Genomic DNA, 15,651 nt, shown 5'->3' with positions numbered 1-15,651 from the left:
CAGTTAGATGTGAAAATAGATGAAGGTGATGTAAATGTTATAGGATGTGACAGTAATGAAAAACCCATCAGCTGCTCTGAGTGTGGGAAAACGTTTAAAAAAAAGTGGGATCTGAAGAGTCACAAGGTAGTCCACAAAGGGGAGAGACTGTTCTGCTGTGATGTTTGTGGGAAATTTTTTTTGAAGAAGGCCCATCTTAGGTCTCACATGGTAGTTCACTCAGAAGAGAGACCGTGTGGCTGCTCATTTTGTGGCAAAAGATTTAAGCGACGGGATATTCTAAAACTACACATGGCAGTCCACACAGGGGAGAGACTGTTCTGCTGTGATGTTTGTGGGAAAAGGTTTAAACTACAGAACACCCTTAAATCACACATGGTAATCCACACAGAAGAGAAACCCTTCAGCTGTGATATTTGTGGGAAAAGGTTTAAACGAAAGAGAAGCTTAGACATGCACATGACGGTCCATACAGGAGAGAGACCCTTCAGCTGTGATGTTTGTGGGAAAAGGTTTAAAGTACAGACAATCCTTAAAGCACACATGGTAGTCCACACAGGAGAGAGACCCTTCAGCTGTGATGTTTGTGGGAAAAGGTTTAAACTACAGAAAATCCTTAAAGCACACATGGTAGTCCACACAGAAGAGAAACCCTTCAGCTGTGATATTTGTGGGAAAAGGTTTAAAGTACAGACAATCCTTAAAGCACACATGGTAGTCCACACAGGAGAGAGACCCTTCAGCTGTGATGTTTGTGGGAAAAGGTTTAAACTACAGAAAATCCTTAAAGCACACATGGTAGTCCACACAGAAGAGAAACCCTTCAGCTGTGATATTTGTGGCAAAACATTTAAACTAAGGCGAAACCTGAAATTTCACATGGAGGTCCATACAGAGGGGAAACCGTTTGGTTGTGACAAATGTTAAGAAGAGAAAGACCGAAGCAGGTGACTGCAGGATCTTTGCTGGTTGACCAAAAGTAAACTGTAACATGTTTGGTAATTTGTTTTTACTTTTGCTTTGTTGTTTTTTGTCCTCACTCAGTTGTGTTTGAGTCAGTGACATATATACCAGAAAAAAAGGTTTTGTCAAAGAATTTCAATAAAACGCAGAAAAAATTGTGACTTTTGTTCTGCTAATTCATCTTTATAGAAACATGTGCTTTTGTTTTTTGTTTTTTTTATTTGCCATCAGAAATTATGTGACAATTTGTTGTATTATGCCTAAAATATGCTGTGATGAAACTGAAAATGGATTAAACCTGTAAGTTACTCACTTTATCAGAACTAAACTGTGATCCATTGTAGTTTTGTGAAAATGAGCATTGAGCATTATTTTCTAAATCATCGCTCAAAGTGAGACCTATGCTGTCGGTCTATCAACATATTTTCTACTTATTGTGACATACTTTGCTATAAAGTTCTAACAATATTTGTCACTCTGTGATGCTGTTTTCTATGTATTCCATGAATGTTTTCAGATTTTATCATTCATAACAGACTCTGGCTGGCAGAAATGAGATCCACAGGTCACAGTAAGGTCACAGGGATGCTCTGGTACCGAAGAGAGCTCATAAAAATATCACTCAAGCAGAAAACAGGAACCAAAGGAATGTCAAAAAAAAAAAAATCTGCATCAGTGAAACATTCATTCATACTTGAGGACATCAAGTATCTTGTGACACCCATGAATATGTGCTCACACTATACAGTTTAATTGTTTCAGTTTTGATGTGTTTATTGTGACAGCTGAGCCTTTTTTCAGTTAATTTTGGATATTTGGAGTCAATCCCTGATTTTCGCAACAAGGGGGCATCACCTCTGTAGTCAGTTGGTTTGACGAGGCTGCTATTCAACTCTCACCATCAGTGCAACACCTTGCCTGTTGCCTGTCTCATCATTTTTCCGTTCTTTGGAGAACAAATTTAATATGTCTACAAACCTGAAGCCAGGGTCTGTTCCATAAACACGACATGCTGATGTTCACACAGTTGTGTTGTCCTTTTCCTCGACTTTGGTTTCACCAGAACCATGAAATATAGTTTGAGAGTTTGTGAGGTTGGATGCTGCACGCTGACTGGTTGTGTGTCCAGGATGCTTCAAGGACATCTTTCTGGTACTCTCTCCTCCTAACGTTTGGACGCAGCTTTGAGGAGACACAAAATGTGAGACATGTGGCATTAGTGCAGTGAAGCTAGCAGATGTATGTGGTTGTGTAGCCGAGCGGTCCAAGGTGCTGGATTCTCCAGTGGCCACCGTCACTTTGAGTCACCGAAGTGGAAAAGATCCTTCTCGACGACAGTGTTGTGTTTTGCCTACATCTGAGCTGAAGATACAAATAAAATAATCTAAATCGGCTTTTATTTTGAAATGCTTGTGTGTTGCGACAGCTCCTGTTCTTTCTGTAGCTCAAAGCGTTAAGGAGTTCAAACACAGCAAAACATATTAAATGATAAAAATAAAGATTTGAAGAAGGAATGAAAATAAAAATGATGTACTGTGGAAGGCAGCCTGCTGTTGATCTGACTGAACAGCGATGCAGAAACCTTTAACTTTTTTCTCCGTCTTGTACATCACACAGTGAAAATGACTTCTCATTGTTGCTTCCATGGCCTGGAAGTGGAACTTCATGAGACTGACACACTGCCTACTGCACCAACAAGGCCTGGAACCCAGAGTAAGTAAAAGAGTGAGATGGAGGAGAGCTGTCAGTGTTTCAGTATAAACATACAGTACAGCCCTGACCACTGTTGCATCCAGGCAGAGCTGACTGCTGGCGAGAATTCTACCACTGAACCACCAATGCTGACCGCACAGCCAAACCCACCTCCAATATGATGGCAATGCAGAGTCACACTTGTCACATGGAAGTAATTCAAATTCAAACGACCATCTGTCTGTCAGGATGGCCGAGTGGTCTAAGGCGCCAGACTCAAGGTAAACTCCTTCCTTCACTGAAGGGCATTCTGGTCTCTGAATGGAGATGTGGGTTCGAATCCCACTCCTGACAAAGAAAGCATTTTGCAAGATCCAAACTCTTCCAAAGTGGATGAAAAATGTGATGAAAAAAAGGTTGTCACAGTTTTGCAAATCTGTGCGACTCTGTGGCGCAATGGTAGCGCGTCTGACTCCAGATCAGAAGGTTGCGTGTTCAACTCACGTCAGGGTCAGATCATCTGTTTGCACTTTTTGGTAAACCCTCACATACTCTGTGGTGCAGCAGGAAGTGTTTTTCTGATGATCCATTTCATTTCTTCACATCACAGACAATTTTAGAATTCCAGGAGGACTATTGGACTATCATTCACAAGACATTAGAGAACTTCATTCACAGTTTGTTTTTCCACAGAGGAAGTGAAGTCACACACCACATGATGTTTCTCTTTCCTCCTCCTCGTTAATATAGTGGACAGTATCTCTGCCTGTCACACAGAAGACTTCAAACCTTCAAACTACTGATGCACCGATATGAAATTTTTCCCCGATACCGTTATCAATATCTGTTAAAAATATTTTCCCTGACCGGAAATCGAACCCGGGCCGCGACGGTGAGAGCGCCGAATCCTAGCCACTAGACCATCAGGGAGTGTGTGGATGCTGAATGTTGTAGTGTGTGAGATTTTTGATGACTGAGAAGTTCTCCCCCTCAGAACATTTTAATTTTGTGTTTAGCAGAAGGAAATTTGGTGACCACTTTTCACAGGTAACAAAAATTGTTAAGAATCATAACTCTGCATATACATGTACTTCCGAGTGGTGCTGTGGCTTAGCTGGTCAAAGCACCTGTCTTGTAAACAGGAGATCCTGGGTTCAAATCCCAGCAGTGCCTTGCGCCTAATGTTAGATGTTATAGATATAACAGACATCAACATGTAGAAATGTTGCTCTGCCATCCTTGGAAAATGGAAACAACCTATATTTGTCCACGCTACACGTGTGAAGAAATGCAAATTTTGAGCCTCTGTGCCATCTAATCAGGCAGTCTTTGCGTATTGTGGACTCACTTTGATGGGCAAATATGTACCGACGAGGATGGGATTCCAACTCACGCGTGCAGAGCACAATGGATTAGCAGTCCATCGCCTTAACCACTCGGCCACCTCGTCCTGTTAATGTTTACCTGAACATGTGGTCTGAAGACGGTCTGGTCTTTAGCCTGAGCAGTGTTTCTGCTTTGAGTGGCCTTTTTTTTTGATGACTGTCTACCACTGATCTACATCTTCTTTGGACCTTTACCGAACCACAGAGGCTCTGAGCTGCTGCAGCAGGTGAAAAGAGAAATCATCTGATTCGAATCTGCGCGGGGAAACCCCAAAGGATTTCTAGTCCATCGCCTTAACCACTCGGCCACAACAACCATGCACAGCAACGCTCCTGTGACTCAACATTTTCCAGCCTGGATAGTTTTCTCCTCAAAGGACAGGGCACCTTCTTGTTGTGAGGAAGCACAGCTTTCAACCTTTGTGGAAGTGACACACAATTGTGAGGAGCACAAGCGTTGACTGACACAGACGTGGTTTTAGAAAAAAAACTGCAGAGAAACTGGCAGCACTGATGCTTCACTGCTTAAAGTGTCTGTCTTATAAACAGGACATCCTGCATTCAAACCCCAGCAGTGCTTCGCTCTCAGTTGAGTTTGCAGTGCATTTGCAGTGATATTTTTTTTTTACTGCATTTGCAGTGAACTTTTGCGCTGCTTTTGCCATGGCAGACGATCTGTGATGTCAGATGATCTATGATGTCAGAAGGTCTGTGATGTCAGATGATTAAAAAGACATTCTATACTGAATTGAACCTTTAATTCTTAATTCTTAATTCTGATTAATTTGACTTTGTCTGTTGTTTCTGCATTGTTGTTCAGTCAGATCAACAGCAGGCTGCCATCCACAGTTCATCACTTTTATTTTCATTCCTTCTTCAAATCTTTATTTTTATCATTTGATATGTTTTGCTGGGTTTCAACTTTTAGCTACAGAAAGAACAAGAGCAGTCGCTCCGCTAATAAAAGCAGATTTAGATTATTTTATTTGTATGTCGGTCCCCACTTCAGTAACTCAAAGTGATGGTAGCCACTGGTGGAACACTATATTCATAAGAGCTTTAGATTTAAACACTTCAAGATTATACTGCAGAGTGCAAAGCTTGGCAGTGGTGGGATTCGAACCCACGCCTCTGAAGAGACTGGAGCCTAAATCCAGCGCCTTGGACCGCTCGGCCACACTACCACATGAGAATGGCAGAAAGATGTCCTTGAAACGTCCTGGACACACAAACAATCAGCGTGCAGCATCCAACCTCTCAAACTCTCAAGTCCAGCTTCTTTGTCTCTTGGTGTATAGTGATGGGATGGTTCTATATTCCCACAGAACATCCCTGGGAACCCGGACACACACCTTCTCCAAATCAAATCTTCCATGTGTCGACTAAAGTTCCAGTGGATAAGACAAAGCACTTCCCTGGGTGGGCTTGAACCACCATCCTTTCAGTGAACAGCTGCTTCAGTGAACACGCTGACCGATTAACCCAAAGAGACATGTTGTTGCAGCGTGCAACCACCCCAGATGGGACTTGAACCCACAAGTCACTATTAGGTTCAAGTCCCATCTGGGGTGGTTTGCAGCAGAGTGGTGTAGCGTGGTTATGGGCCCATAACCTAGAGGTTGATGAACAAAACCAAACCTCTGCTAATCTAGCTGTTCGCGATCTATGGTTGGTTATATTTGAAAATGGTGTCATTACAACCGTAACAATGCTCCACTGCCGCTCCACCAATCAAATCAGATTTATTTGTAGAGCACCAAATCACAACAAAGTGACATCAATCATCTTCACGTAAAGATCAGGTCTAGACAAAACTCTAAAATTATTTAGAGGCTCAACAGATCCCCCGATGAGCAAGCACTTGGTGCCAGTGGCAAGGAAAAACTTCCTTTAAGAGGCAGACACAGGCTCAGGGGGGGCGGCCATCTGCCTCGACTGGTTGGGTTGAGAGAGAGAGAGCTGACACTGTCCTACCAAATCATTAACTTTTCTGTTTCCTCACCAGAGACTGGCAGCTGGACACACGTGCCAGGATGGCTCAGTGGTCTGAGGTAACAGACTCAAGATCTTTCCTGCACAAATGGGCCTTGAAATGGACATGAAAGACTTTCATTATTTTATAGGTCAGTATCACCTATCACTGCTGTGGAGTCTATGATGTGAACCACTAAAGGGAAGAAGCTGCATCGCCTGAACCCTGGACCCTCAGATTAAAAGTCTGATGCTCTACCGACTGAGCTACTCAGGCTTCCGACGGATGCATAATTCAGATTAAATTAAATTAATTATTTCAGCTTGACTCGAACAAACAGCCCTGTCCCAGCCAGGGGTTGCAATCGGTGAGCGTGTTCGGCTGTTTTCTGAAAGGTTGGTGGTTCGAGCCCACCCAGGGACGATCTTTGTTTAATTCACTGGTATTATAGTTCACACATGGAAGACCGGAGGATTTTTACGTTGATGCTCAGTTATCTCCATCTAGTGGACAGATGGTAGAAGTTGATTCCTGAAAAGAGGAAGTGACTTTTCCTCAGATCAAACTGTTGAAGGAGAACGAGCAGCTTCTTCCTCACTGACTCACTCAACCTCTGTCTCCTGGGTTTGGATTTAGGTCTGGGTCTGGGTCTGGGTCTAAGACCAGGTGGGCCTGCTCAGAGTCTGTGTGTTGGATGTGAGCTGCTGAAATCTCTGAACACCATGACACAGATAATATCAGTCTGATGTGTCATCTGTAATCCAGATGTTGTCAGCAACAAACAGATGTTCCTGACAGAAGCTGCTCTGATTCACTTCAACCAGCACATGAGCCTCTTTCTCAGGAGCACACAGAAAAAATAAGATTTTCTACTCCAACAATATACGTGATGTCCTCGTGTATGAATCAATGTCCACGTAGGCTGTTAATGATTACTTTGTTTGTGTGTGGCTGTTTTGAATGTCAGATCTTTCATAAAGAAAGGCTTTAACAAAGATCAGAATGAAAAGGAACATTTCCTCCAGTTTGTCACGCCCCACCTGTCATGTCTCTATTCTCCACCAGTGGGGTGGAGCCCACACTTTAAGAACGGCGGCCCTATAAGCATCCAACAGCATCACTGAGTCACTGAGCACAGTGACAACTGTACACATTACTGGAGGAAGAGATAAATGACATTCTGCATCTATTTGAGTCAGTGAGGAAACATGTGAAGAGAAGAAGCTGCTCGTTCTCCTTCAACAGTTTGATCTGAGGAAAAGTCACTTCCTCTTTTCAGGAATCAACTTCTACCATCTGTACACTAGATGGAGATACTGAGCATTAACTTAAAAATCCTCCAGTCTTCCATGTGTGAACTATAATACCAGTGAATTAAACAAAGATCGTCCCTGGGTGGGCTCGAACCACCATCCTTTCGGTTAACAGCCGAACGCGCTGACCGATTGCGCCACAGAGACATGGTGACCGGTTCCTATTACAGCCTGCTGTAACAGGAACTGGTCCCACGATAAGAAGGTCGATTTGAATCTCAAACTGTCAGCCGTTTTTCTGATTGATATGAGACAGTTTATTTTATGCGAAAGAAAATCCTTTGTTATTTGTCACAGTGGACTTGGCTCATCATGTTTTGCTGACTAACTGGTATTGGAGTTGTGTAATTAAAACAGAAAGATCTGACAACAGCTTTGAAAGCAGATACAGTCCGTCCAGATAAACTTTGAATTTGTTGCACTTCCATAGCCATATCTGAGGCTCTAACTCAGACAGCTACAGTTATTCCTTTCTACATAAATGCTTCTCTTTGGGATTGTCCTGCTCAGAAATTCAGTAAAAATTATGATGATTTACACAATAACACAATAACAGTCTTGCTTCTGTTTACCAAGTCCACCGTGTATGCTGTATCTCCAACAAAGAGCTAAAGTCTTGTGGAGAATGTGGGCATCGATCCCACTACCGCTCACATGCTAAGCGAGCGCGCTACCATTTGAGCTAATTCCCCTGTATGCATGGTGGTACACATTTTAATTTCTGGTGATGACCTCACCCAGCCCCCCATGTTCTCCAAACGGACCCAAAGTGTTACCGTTCGTTTGTGCTTGCAAAGCTTTAAGTCCATGATTGTGATACATATACTGATCTTTATTTGCACATTCATGAGTGTAAATCTTCTTCTTCTTCAAGTCCTTCTTGAATGATCTCGAAATTTGTTTGTTTGTATAATGAGCATATGTCTGCAGGGTTCCATGGTGTAATGGTTAGCACTCTGGACTCTGCATCCAGCGATCCGAGTTCAAATCTCGGTGGAACTTGAATCTTACCAGTGAAACACTAAAATTCCTGTTGGTCCACTCTACAGCTTCTAATCAGGCAGTCATTGCGCTGCGTTCAGGTTGCAGTCCGTTGCAGTGAGTTCAAATCCCACTTCTGACAGAAGCTGCTTTTCTTTCCTCTGATGCCAAAAACCAGGAGTTTTAGTGTCAATAAGTCTTGTCTTGTAAACAGGACATGTTGCGTTCAAACCCCAGCAGTGCTTTGCTCTCAGTGGAGTTCCTGCTCATCACTTCCTGTATTCCAGCTTTTGCTTGCAGTTTCTGGACAAGACAAAGTGGTTGTTGCTGTGTTGAGCAGATGGAAATGTGGTGACCGCTTTTCACAGGAGACAAACTTTGGGAAGATATTGGCAATATAACACATAGAGCTCGTCCGGGATTTGAACCCGGGACCTCTCACACCCGAAGTGAGAATCATACCCCTAGACCAACGAGCCATTAGCTGCAATGACTTAAAGGTCCTGGATCTGAGGGAGCCACAGGGAGCATACAGGCTTTAGTGTTTTAAGTCCTAACTCCTTTATTATGAAACAGTCAAATTCCCATTTTATGTGCCTTTTCAACATTGCATAGTGCATGAATGAGTGCAACATTGAATTGTTTAATTAAATCTAAAACTGATGTTAGACTGAAGATCTAAAGGTCCCTGGTCTGATCCCGGGTTTCAGCATCAGAGGTGGACCTTGTTTTGACCTACATTTCCAATATTCTGCCTTGTCTTTCAACCACACCACAACCACATGAAATATTGTGAGGTTGAATGCTGCACGCTGACTGGTTGTGTGTCCAAATGGCTTCAAAGACATCTTTCTGCCATTCACTCCTCCAAACCTTTGGACACAGCTTTGAGCTTTCTCACAGGTGACACAGGTGTCATTATTTCAGTGAAGATGTATGTGATATGTTACGGGACAGATGAGGACAGATGTGACTTAAAGCACAACAAAGATCTTTCCCAGAAGGCCCTCAGACAAAGAAGCTGGGTAACAGCACAGACTGTCAGGAGTGGTATTTGAACCCTCAATTCCAGAGGAGACTGTCACCTGAACACAGCACCTTCTACAGCTGCTATCAAAAGGCTTGTTGGGGAAATCCATCCACGGTTTTAATGTAGGACTATTCATCTACCTGTGTCTACCTGAGCTTCATTAACAGTGTGCACTCGATGGTAACTGAGGGATCAGAGTGTTGGAGAGCAGAACTCTTTCCTGTGCTTCAGATACACTGTTTGGTTCTGAGCTGATCATTAATAATCAATCAATGAATGATCAATAATCTTCTCAGCTGTTCTGAATGGTGACAGTGAGGCAGCCTTTGTGTTTACATTTGAATCACATGTGATTTTGGAAATTCTTCAAAGCAGCTTCAAAGGAGGAGTTTCATTCTGTGAGTACTGTGACATCATCCACAAAGAAAGAAAGAATTTTTGCGCTGTAAGAAGATACCACCTTTCTTCAAACAGCTCAACCAGCTGAGGCTTGAACGCACAACCTCAGCAGGTTACTATCATATAAGAACCGCGTACGGGCTGATTGTGCCACGCTTCTGCTAACGCACATCACAGGAGCACATCCAGCAGTAGAAGGTTCAGGTTTGAACCAGTTCGAGGGATCTACTTTCCTGGAGCCCTGACCACTGTTGTATCCAGGCAGTGCTGACTGACTGACAATGGGACATTAACATGGCCCAGTGACCACGTGGCCTAATGGACAAGGCGTCTGACTTCGGATCAGAAGACTGAGGGTTCGAGTCCCTTCGTGGTTGGGTTGTTGTGTGTAGGTGAACGGACCTAACTGTGTCCATTTTACAGAAATCAGTGAGGTTTTTCAGATCTCCTCCACAGAAGGTGGATCTGATCTCAGGTCATGGCCAACACTGACCTCTGCTGCTTGATGCTGCCTTCATCCTGATGAATGTTGAAGCAATGAAATATGACAAGAACAGACACTAAACTGACAACAGGACATTAAAATGGGCCACACTCAGACCCCACATGGCCCAAAGGACAAGGTGTTTGACTTTGGATCAGAAGACCGAGGTAAAGATTTATGTTCACAGAGATCACAGAGAGTCTCTTGTACGGCTCTTTAATATGAATGATGGGAACCAAGTCACAGCCCCCCTCGCCATTTTTCTATTCATGCCTCTGTGCCAGCAAATAAAATTTTGTGAAGGATAACAAAAGAAAGACACAAAAGGTGAACTGTGATGGCAGTAATCAAGGTGTGAACACAGTCAGGCAGCTCTTCAGGGAAATACACAGAACAGTTTGTCTTTTCTGGAAAAGCAGTGAAAAGCAGTCAATCATCAATATCCCTTCTCCTCAGCACAGCATGAGCCACAAAACTACCATTGCTCTTGCTTCAGTTGCCAAGATACTGCAACTAACAACCAGACAGCAAACCTCACACAGCTCCGTGGTGGAACACATGGAAATCTCAGTACCTTTTAACCACCACAGCCGCTTTGACAGAAAGTGGATGTGGTGGTTAAAAATTACACAAAACTCCAGAGGGCATTGCAACCTGAACATAGTGAGCAGAGTGGCGCAGCGGAAGCGTGCTGGGCCCATAACCCAGAGGTCAATGGATCGAAACCATCCTCTGCTATTTATACACACTGGATACCCATCATTAGACATGAGATTTTCAGCAGCACTGATTAACAGGAAAACATTGAGAACTCTGTCTGTCATATCTATAATATTGATCATTGTAACCTCCAGCTGATGAAAACCCAGAAGTACTTTTTTTCTACAACATCTGACTTTAGCAACAAGGAACTGCTGGGAGACATGAAGACTGTGCAGTTAAGTGACTGGTCAGAGAGAGTGCTGTGTCCTTTAAATGAAACTAATATTAATTTAACTCAACAACCTTAAACTTTATCAATGAGATACTGAACCCAGGATCTCCTGTTTACTAGACAGGCGCTTTGACCAACTAAGCCACAGCACCACTCTGATGTACAGGGATGTATTTTGGATCTGAAAATACCCCCAACATACGTGGCTGACCATCATGAGTCTGAACAAGGTTTCTTTAGCATATAATAAACTGTCACATTAACGTCCTGAATGTGCTGTGTGTCAATAATGAGGTTCATCAAAACAAAGTCAGAACCAGAGCTCAGGCTGTTGGTACACAAACAAAGAAAGGCATACTTGTGGATTCACAAGATTATATCAGGATCTGACCTTTTCCTGTTCCATCAGTAACCATCAAAGGAGATGCTGATTCTGTGATGTCACAAAGGTTCTAATGACATCAAAGAGATCAAAGACTCCTCCCACTTTTTAGTCATGACCTCCACCATAGAGTACACACTGTTAATGAAGCTCAAAACACAAACGTAGTCATGCCAGATACCTTTGAGTTCTGCCGACAGAAGCAACAACAGAACTGGAACTACTTTTCACTGCGATGCCGATGATCCCCTCCAGTATGTGCCTAACAGCCGTGACTATAATGTGAACCACTAAAGGGAAGAAGCTACATCACCTGAACAGGGACTTGAACCCTGGACCCTCAGATTAAATGTCTGATGCTCTACCGACTGAGCTACTCAGGCTTCTGATGCGCGCATAATTCAAATGAAATTCGATTAATCATTCCAACTTGGCTAATTGGACAATCAGCCATTTCCCAGCCAGGGGCTGATACTGCAGGTCATCAAGACTGTTAAAGGAACTGAGGTTCTAGTCCCAACCACTAACTTGTGATTATTAACAAGTCAGTGCTCAGGTTAAGGCAACATTTGAAATCCCCACGTCCCGACCATTGATAAAACTTGCTGATTTGAAATCACCAACACTACCCCAACTAATAGCACTTACTGCTCTCACAGCACAAGTCTGTGCTTCAGTTCGGGAAATGTTGATTCATGAATTTAGCTGATCTCACAAAGAGAGAGAAGCACTTATGCACAAGAATCCATCAGTGTCTCTGATTGGAGTGATCCGAGTTAGATCTGAAGAAAACATGGCTCCAAGAATTAATGTTGTTTTTGTAAATTAACACTGAAAGGGGAAAAGAGAGCAAAGAGAATAGAAGTCACATTCAGCAATTTTTTACCGTACATATGATCTGAGGAAGTGACTTTTCCTCAGATCAAACTGTTGAAGGAGAACGAGCAGCTTCTTCCTCACTGACTCACTCAACTTCTGTCTCCTGGGTTTGGATTTGAGCCTCTTTCTCAGGAGCACACACAGAAAAAATAAGATTTTCTATTCCAACAATATACATGATGTCCTCGTGTATGAATGAATGTTTCACTGATGCAGATTTTTCAAAACAACATCAACAACTAATAACTCCACAACCAGACTGTGTGACGTCACTGGAGATCAAAGGCATTTCCTGTCTTTCATTGATCTCCCATGTGACACAGATGCATACGCAACATATATGTTGCATATGTGTTGCATATGCAACACAACACTATCTCAAAGTAAATTTGTGCTGTACAAAGGACAACAACATGAAGTTGTGGTAGCAGTCATGATGGTCAGCCACTTATATTGCGATATTTTCAGATCCTCCGTACATCTCTGCACTTCAGAGTGGTGCTGTGGCTTAGTTGGTCAAAGTGCCTGTCTAGTAAACAGGAGATCCCAGCAGTGCTTCTTTGCTGAGATAAGGCCATATTAACTTCAAAGTTTCATCAACATACCAGCACTTGACTGGGTCCTCATGTAACTGCAGAAGTTCAGTTCAATTAAAAGGACACAGCAGTCTGTCTGTTTAAATCCCAGCAGTTCCTTGTAGGTGAAGTCAAATGTTGTTGAAATAAAATACTTTTGGGTTTTTGTCAGCTGTAGGTCACAATGATCAATATTAATAGAAATAAACACTTGAAATATGTCAGTGTGTAACGATGTCATAAAATATATTATTTTTACTTTCTGAATGGAATAAAATTAATCAAAAAGTGGTTGAATATATTTATCTTATCGCGTTTTGAAGGAATTAAATGGTTCTGTTTCATCCCTTTTACAGTGATTAGTAATCTGTCACTGATTCCATTTTAAAGTAACTTCCCCAACACTGTACGACGGTGCTGACTGCTGCAGTAATGCTGCCTTTAATAGAAGTTTAGGAACATTTGATGAAAGAATACATTTTGATGACGGTTGGAAATGTCTGTTTATAGTTTATCACTTGTTAGGATCCCTGTTAGCTGTCACTGAGGCAGCAGCTACTCTTCCTGGGGTCCAAATGAAAATGCACATCTGCAGTCAAACAGGTTCAGGTAGATGCAGAGTCCTACATTAAAACAAACCACTTTACCATCAACCTCAGCTGTAGTATACACATTACACTTCCATTACCAGATCCTCTGTATATAGATAGGCTCGAGGTTCCAGTGTCAAGGGATGTCATTGATGGAGCCAAACCGTCTCCACTTTTTATATGGTGAATGTGTGCTCTGTGTTTTTTTTTCTTTTGCAAGAAAATGTAAAATTAAAGTAAAACTTAAAAGTGAGCTGAAAGGAAAGGACCTGTTCTGTGTTAAGTGTGAATGATGACTTTTTGTGTGTGTGGGGGTGTTTTGTTTTGAATTTCTGATCTTTGTTGTCCATAAAGAAAGGCATTAACAAAGCCCCACCTGTCATGTCTCTATTCCCCACCAGTGGGGTGGAGCCCACACTTTAAGAACGGCGGCCCTATAAGCATCCAACAGCATCACTGAGTCACTGAGCACAGTGACAACTGTACACATTACTCGAGAAAGTGATAAATGACATTCAGCCAGTGTGTTAGAATAGCAGAGGAGGGTTTCAATCCATCAACTTCTGTATTACGGGCCCAAAATGCTTCCACTGCTCCACTCTGCACATAGCAGGCTGTGCTGCAGTCTCTTCTGGATCTGTGGGTTCAAATCCTCTGTGCTGTGCTGTGACCCAGCTTCTTTGTCTGAGGGCCCTCTTAGAAAAGATCCTTACTGATGAATTTGTTTTGCTTTAAATCACATCTGTCCTCATTCAACTGATTCATCAATTAAATGTTGGTAGAAACTGTTGGTTTGTTTGGCACCTTGACATTTCCTAAATAGCTTTTTATCTCTCATTAATTAAAAAAGACACACCACAGGTAATAAAATCTAGAATTGAACCAGGGACTCTACCAACTGAGCTATTTCAGCACAGCACACAGTGGAAATGACTTCTCATTGTTGCTTCCATGGCCTGGAAGTTGAACTGGAAGTGGTGAGAGGCGCCAACTCACTGCTTGAACACTTGTTGACGCATTGTTTCCTCAGACATGCTTTTAGAAACATGACAGCTAACCCTAACCTGATCACAGAGAGTCTCTTGAACGGCTCTTTAATATGAACGATGGGAACCAAGTCACACTTTCAGGCCCCCCTCCTTTTTTCATTAGTGCCTCGGGGTCCCTCTGTGCCATCAAATAAAAATTTGGGAAGGATAACAAAAGTAAGATGCAAAAGGTGAACTGTGATGGCAGGAATCATGGTGTGAACACACAGAACAGTCTGTCTTTTCTGGACATGTTTGGTGTGTAGCACAACACAACTACACAGCTCAGCTATTTGTTGACTGACAAAAACAACAGCAAGCTCTAACTCAGACAGTTACAATTATTCCTTTCTACATAAATGATTTTCTTTGGGGTTGTCCTGCTCAGAAATTCAGTAAAAAATTATGATGATTTGCAATTTCAAATAGATTTCTTCAGATCAGCTACAACAACACAACCCTAATCCATAATCACTGCAGTTAACAGTCCTCTCACCATATGCTAACGGTCCTCATGAATTTAAGAGGATCGTTGTCTGTTCCTGATGGACTAAATGTGTTCTTCATTACAAACCATTACCAAGAACATTGAAACCGCCCAAACAAAGTAAACAGGCATCTGTGGGAGTGGTTTCGTTCAGGTAGAAGATAAATGCAGGTAAAAGCCTGAAAGGCACCATCGAGGCCTGGAACCCAGAGTAAGTAAAAGAGGGAGATGGAGGAGAGCTGTCAGTGTTTCAGTATAAACATACATCATACAGCTCTGACCACTGTTGTATCCAGGCAGAGCTGACTGCTGCTTTTCATGGAGAGCAGTGGCCATTGCATTGGCCGGGAATTGAACCTGGCATATAACTTCTTCTGCAGGAGTTCCATTAAAACTCTCTGACCAATCAGGTAACTGCAGAGTCTTCATGTCTCCCTTTGGAACATCCTGACGTTTTATGGAAGAGATTAAACCAAACCAGATACTATCCAACAAAACCAGCTGAGGACAGTGCTGTGGACTTGAGCCGGTAACAGGCTGAATGATTTCACAGCCAA

General features: G+C 42.6%; 11 non-coding genes across 11 annotated transcripts; 5 read left to right on the top strand and 6 right to left on the bottom strand.

Annotated features, from left to right (window-relative positions):
• Positions 1-2,898: 2,898 nt before the first annotated feature.
• Positions 2,899-3,009, top strand: trnal-caa (transfer RNA leucine (anticodon CAA)). The gene is made up of 2 exons: positions 2,899-2,936; positions 2,964-3,009. It is a non-coding gene; the product is annotated as a tRNA-Leu (tRNA).
• Positions 3,010-3,097: 88 nt separating this feature from the next.
• Positions 3,098-3,169, top strand: trnaw-cca (transfer RNA tryptophan (anticodon CCA)). The gene has a single exon. It is a non-coding gene; the product is annotated as a tRNA-Trp (tRNA).
• A 344-nt stretch (positions 3,170-3,513) lies between these two features.
• Positions 3,514-3,585, bottom strand: trnae-cuc (transfer RNA glutamic acid (anticodon CUC)). Its single transcript has one exon. It is a non-coding gene; the product is annotated as a tRNA-Glu (tRNA).
• Positions 3,586-3,754: 169 nt separating this feature from the next.
• trnat-ugu (transfer RNA threonine (anticodon UGU)) lies at positions 3,755-3,828 on the top strand. Its single transcript has one exon. It is a non-coding gene; the product is annotated as a tRNA-Thr (tRNA).
• A 195-nt stretch (positions 3,829-4,023) lies between these two features.
• On the bottom strand, positions 4,024-4,105 carry trnas-gcu (transfer RNA serine (anticodon GCU)). Its single transcript has one exon. It is a non-coding gene; the product is annotated as a tRNA-Ser (tRNA).
• A 1,037-nt stretch (positions 4,106-5,142) lies between these two features.
• On the bottom strand, positions 5,143-5,224 carry trnal-uag (transfer RNA leucine (anticodon UAG)). The gene has a single exon. It is a non-coding gene; the product is annotated as a tRNA-Leu (tRNA).
• A 2,174-nt stretch (positions 5,225-7,398) lies between these two features.
• Positions 7,399-7,472, bottom strand: trnan-guu (transfer RNA asparagine (anticodon GUU)). Its single transcript has one exon. It is a non-coding gene; the product is annotated as a tRNA-Asn (tRNA).
• Positions 7,473-8,255: 783 nt separating this feature from the next.
• Positions 8,256-8,327, top strand: trnaq-cug (transfer RNA glutamine (anticodon CUG)). The gene has a single exon. It is a non-coding gene; the product is annotated as a tRNA-Gln (tRNA).
• A 386-nt stretch (positions 8,328-8,713) lies between these two features.
• trnap-cgg (transfer RNA proline (anticodon CGG)) lies at positions 8,714-8,785 on the bottom strand. Its single transcript has one exon. It is a non-coding gene; the product is annotated as a tRNA-Pro (tRNA).
• Positions 8,786-10,039: 1,254 nt separating this feature from the next.
• On the top strand, positions 10,040-10,112 carry trnar-ucg (transfer RNA arginine (anticodon UCG)). The gene has a single exon. It is a non-coding gene; the product is annotated as a tRNA-Arg (tRNA).
• A 1,733-nt stretch (positions 10,113-11,845) lies between these two features.
• Positions 11,846-11,918, bottom strand: trnak-uuu (transfer RNA lysine (anticodon UUU)). Its single transcript has one exon. It is a non-coding gene; the product is annotated as a tRNA-Lys (tRNA).
• Positions 11,919-15,651: the final 3,733 nt, after the last annotated feature.

This window comes from Echeneis naucrates, chromosome 2 (assembly GCF_900963305.1).
Source record: "Echeneis naucrates chromosome 2, fEcheNa1.1, whole genome shotgun sequence".
In the NCBI taxonomy this organism is placed as follows: Eukaryota; Metazoa; Chordata; class Actinopteri; order Carangiformes; family Echeneidae; genus Echeneis; species Echeneis naucrates.
Note: the sequence above shows the minus strand (reverse complement) of the source record. Positions and strands in the feature narration are given on the sequence as shown.